Source organism: Eumetopias jubatus, unplaced genomic scaffold (genome assembly GCF_037043125.1).
Source record: "Eumetopias jubatus isolate StellerSeaLion01/CBP00866 unplaced genomic scaffold, mEumJub1_p1.0 scaffold_6, whole genome shotgun sequence".
Lineage (NCBI taxonomy): Eukaryota > Metazoa > Chordata > Mammalia > Carnivora > Otariidae > Eumetopias > Eumetopias jubatus.
Window position 1 is genome coordinate 2,589,695 of NW_028274812.1, and position 5,419 is coordinate 2,595,113.

Sequence of the window (5,419 nt, forward strand, 5' to 3'; positions counted from 1 at the left end):
TGAACGGCCTCACCACAAATTTTATTCCTCCAGCACATACTTCAGATCATATAAAGGTAACAAATAAAGTGGAGGAAGGAAGACAAGTGTATGTAAGTAGGTCACTTGATCATTTCAATTTTACATATAAATTCTTGTTGTTTCAGAATTGTTAGTCTGGGAAATATTTTTTTTATTTTTCTTGGAAATTCCAAATTAATTAGAATGATTATAAAGTTCTCTGAAAAGCTCCACACAGTACTGAACGAACTTTACAATCGACTACCCATGCTCTTATTCTTAAGAGAATAAAAAGCCTGAAAAAAATATGACTAATGTTTTTATGGTAAAAATATAATGACTAGAGAACCAGCGTGTCACAAATATCACAGGCCTGTGACCGTCTCTGAGAGAAGGCATTAACCCAGTTGCAAAGGAGAAATCCCACCCATGTTGTTTCACTAACCTTTTCTACAGCATGTGGCCATTATATACCATAACTTGACCTATTTAGGAACAGCAGAAACCTGAGTTTTCACAGCCCCAGAACAACTGTCAAAATTTAGTTTGGGAACAGCCTTCTTGTTTGAGGGGTAACCTGAGTTACCTTCTTCACTTATCTAAAATAAGCAGTATTCAAGCTATAAATGCCCCAGGAAATGTCCCAAATTGGCCCTTGATACAAAACACAAGACTCTGTTGGGCAAAAGTAAGAATATACATCTCTGGTCTGTCCATTTCCTTTCCTTTTCATGTGATTATAAATAGTATTGTTCATGTTAATTAACATTTGTGTAATACAAATTAGAAGGTATTTTTCACATTTATCATTTCATTTAATCCAGACCAACAATTTTGGTAAAGTATTTTACAAACAGAAATATTTTACAGATGGGAAGAAGCTAGCACGTAGAAATGTTAAGTGATTTGCCTCAGAGTATATACATCAGAAACAGTGGATTCAAAATGTTAAGACCTAGGTCTTCTAAGTCCTCCTGACACGATACTACAATTCCTTTTCTCCTTCAGCAAATACTTACTGACACCTACTGTGTGCTTGGCACTTTTCTAGGCAAAAGGGTTACGGCAGTGAATAAAACAGACGAAGTCCTTGACCTCATGGGATTCACATTCCAGGCATGAGAGCTGGACAATAAACAAAATAAATAAAAAGATATATAGTATGGTAGATGGTGATAAGTGCCATGGAGGTCAGATGAGGGTCCCTGAGGCAATTGGAAGTAGAATAAACAGCAAAAGTTTCACGGATAAGGCAACACTCAAGTAGAGCCCGGAGGGAGGGATGGGAGGGAGCCATGTGTTTACCTGGGGAGGGAGCATTTCGGGGTGAAGGAACAGCGAGGGCAGTGTCCCTGATGCAGACATTTACCGGAAACGTTCAAAGCCAGTATGGCTGGAGGGAGCCGGGAGAGGGCACGGGCAGTTGGAGTCAAAGAGGCAAAGCGGTGGTAGGATCCAGGTCATGGAGCCCGGCAGTCCATGGTGGCGACTTTTACCTTCCTGTCAGGGTGAGATGGGAGGCTAGTGGGAGGTTCTGAGTGGTATCATCTGATTTACATTGTAAAGAGATCGCTCTGGCGGCCCTGTTAAAAATAGATTAGGGAGACCCAGGGGAAGTGAGGACGACTACCCTCTTCCCCACAGTAAGAGACGGTGGTTCTGTGCAGAGATAAAGCCAACAGGATTCGCTGGCAGACCGCATAGACAAGAAACCACAAAAGATGACCCAAGGTGTTTGCAACAGTGGAGACATGGAGCTCGTCAACGTGGCAGGGAAACACGAAGCAAAGGCAGGGTGGGGGTGAGGGAGAAGATCAGGAGGTTGGTTGGGGACTTGAAAAGTTAGATAACAAGGAGACTATCCCAGTGGTGATATATCCAGTACACAGATGTTTATTTGAATATGGAGTTCAGAGACAGTGCTGGGCTAGAGGGGTACTTTTAGGGCTCATCAGCTTATGAGATCGCCAAGGGAGTGGGTGCAGGTGGCCAAGACAAGAGGCCCAGGGTCTGAGACTTGGAGGCCAAGTGCAAACATGTTTCAAGAAGGAGAGAATAATCAACCATGTCAATGCTGCTGGCAGATCAAGCAACACAAAACTGAAAAAAGGGACCACTAGACCATTTAGCAGCATGCAAATCATTGCAGTCTTGCCATGGTTTTTGTTGAGTGGTGTCGAGAAAAAAACCTGACTGTAAGAGAGTTAAAGATAGGAGAGAATACAAACATTTATCTCAGAGAATTTGCATGAGGGAAAGAGAAATAGGCAGTAGCTAAAGATGATACTAGAGTCAAAAATATTTTGTGAACATGCAAGCAATAAGGGATGGGTTTGCATATTGGTGGGAATGGCCAGCAAAGAAAGAAATGTTGACTGTGCAAGAGAGAGGGAGAAGTGCTTGCTCTCCATCATGGACTAGACCAAGGTGGCCGGGAGAGAGTGTGGGGAGCGGTCAGACTGGGGCGGGGGGCAGCCCTCCCACCCTGCAGTCGTGGGCCATGAAGCAGCATCTGCGGGCAGAGGCCAGGAGGCAGGTGCAAGTGGGGTGCAGAGGTGCTTATGCAGGTTCCTTTCTGATTGTTCCTGTGTTTTCAATGAATAGGAAACCGTGTCTTCCCCTGAGAGTAAAGATGGAAGTAGAGGTGTCAGGCCTTGACCAGAGAGATCAAGGAATGAGGAAGCCATTTGGGGGAAGGGATAGAGAATTCTCTACTGCCAGGCACAATCGGCAAGCAGCCATAAATTTAAAGTGAGACCAGCGACTACCATTGTTTGCTCTCTTTTTCTAGACATATTTGGTTATGTGGGTGCAAGAGTGGAGTAGGAGGAGTGTTTAATTCAAGCAGAGCTGTGGTTTTAGCCAACTGAGTAAGACAGAGAGTGTGCCACTATTATACCGCCTTCTACCCACTCTACCCAGAATACTCCCCCCGGAATCTCCGATGATGGCCCAAGGACAGACCACTCCCCCCAGAATACTCCCGTGATGGCCCAAAGGTAGACTAGCTGAGAAAAAGAAACTAATGATCACCCTGTAGCTTCAGACACAGGGTCTATCAGACCCGCAGTCTTGTCTCTGACACTGGTACCAAAGAATACAGCATGACCTGGTGTAACTGTCCTGTCAAGTACAGATTTAACAGCAAGGTTAACGCAAACTCTTGGCTCCTTTAAAAATCAATGATGGGGGAGCCTGGGTGGTGCATTTGGTTAAGTATCCGACTCTTGGTTTCAGCTCAGGTCATGATCTCGGGGTGCGAGATCGAGCCCCAACAACAGGCTCCTCGCTCAGCACGGAGTCGGCTTGAGATTCTTTCTCCCTCTCCCCTCTGCTCGTGCTCTATCTCTCAAATAAATAAATAAATCTTTAAAAAATATCTATGATGGGGCGCCTGGGTGGCTCAGTTGGTTAAGTGACTGCCTTCGGCTCAGGTCATGATCCTGGAGTCCCTGGATCGAGTCCCGCATCGGGCTCCCTGCTCAGCGGGGAGTCTGCTTCTCCCTCTGACCCTCCCCCCTCTCATGTGCTTTCTCTCTCTCATTCTCTCTGTCTCAAATAAATAAATAAAATCTTTAAAAAAAAAAAATCTATGATGGTCTTCAACACAAAAACATTTAAATCTTGTTTTACTTTTTATTGATTTTGACCCTGTCAGTTCTCAGGGCAACTGATTATTGAATTTTGCTATCATCTATAAAAGCAGCACTTTTTTTAACCCTAACTTACTTTTCTTATGCATCTAATTCATGCCAATACTCTGATATTTAGCAAGCAAACCTGTGTGCAGTGTAGTGGTATCAATGATGGTACTAATTACCGCATCAGGTTGTTTACAGTGCAGATGTATTTCAGAAAGGTGAAAAAATGCCACTTAAGCAAAAGGAGCTACATGAAATTGCTTGTTCGATCTTAGTAGAGTAAATAGTATAAGCAACCTTGGGGTTGTCTGCCCTTATTGACATGGAAAGCTTGCTAATGGGTGCTTTTAGACATCAAATGTAGGCCCAGAGACTTATCTGGGCTGGGGTCTGGGAGACCTTATTCTGATAAAATGACAAATTTGGAGGCAGAAATTTCTAATATTTGGATCTGAGGTTGTCCTGGCCTTTTCTGTGATGTAGCCAGTACTCTAATATCCCCAAACCTCAGGGAAAACCTTGCTGCCTACATGAGACATGTATTAGAAGTGCTCTATGGGAATGAAGAAAAGAAATGGTCTTCAGAATTCAGCACTGAAACCAAAATCACTGCGGCCAGGGGCCAAGAGCACTGTTAGAAACCTGAGGACGTCGGCAAAGCAAGGGCACACCCAGGGGTGTGGCGGCTCAAAGCATCCCCCAGATGGCCCTGCCACGGCCCATGCTGCACCAGGAGCTTCCCACGCACTACACCAGAGCGTGAAGCTGGAAGGTGATTTTGAGTTCTTCTCCACTGGGATGGCTTACTTGACTTTTCACCACCTGGACTAATTTACTTATCTGAGCCCACGGAAAGGGGCTAGTCCCACCTCGAACCCAGGGCCGGCTTCTAGCAAAAACCCCAAACTAAGAACTTACAAACTTGTAAACATTGCCCTGAGATAAACATGTTTTTATTGTTTTGATACCTACATTGTCTTTCAATATGTACAAAAAATATTTACAGTTAAACATTTTATTTTGGCTTGTTGAAATACACACTTGTAAGGATGCCAAATGGGCCTCTGGCAGAGCGAGCAACCGAGGCCTGCGGCAGTCAGCTTCCTTAGCGTTTCTGGAGACCAGTGCTGCTCACAACATTCGTTTATTCCGAAAGAATAAAGTGGGCCCGATTTCTGCCTCCTCCAGCCAAACCCAGCAATGTCACAGGACTCCATTATTTTTAAATAAGGACCATTAGTGATGAGTAACACTTGCATTTCAAGGACAGAATGCATGGCTGTGCGCCAGGGATTTGGAGATTCGGTGTGAGCATGAATAATGCAGCCTAGTCATTCTAACCCTCACGGTCATGGCCTCCCTTCATGTGCATTGAGATCTCATTATTTAGAACTGTTGCCTACCGGTACCTATTATTACATATTGGATTGACATAATTATTAACTAAAAGCAAATCTCCAGTGATTAGAACAAAAAGGCTCAACCTTTCACCCGCCCCTTTTCCCTCCCAATGTCTCCTAAGGAAAGGGGCCAATGTGAAGTCTTAGTTAAATTCTGAATAAGCTGAGCATTGTTATTATATTCCCCAGTGTTACCTTCCTGCCTCCCAAGATTAAATTTCTAACCGTGTCATATGAGGGCATTCAGCTTTTCGGGGGTGTCACCTGTTTATGGTAGCGCCTGGGAGCCAGCACAGGGTCAGATAAAACAGAAGGTTAATTCGTAGAAGTAAGTGAAAACGTAACTTTGTCCCCCTACGTCTGATGCTACAAGGACAT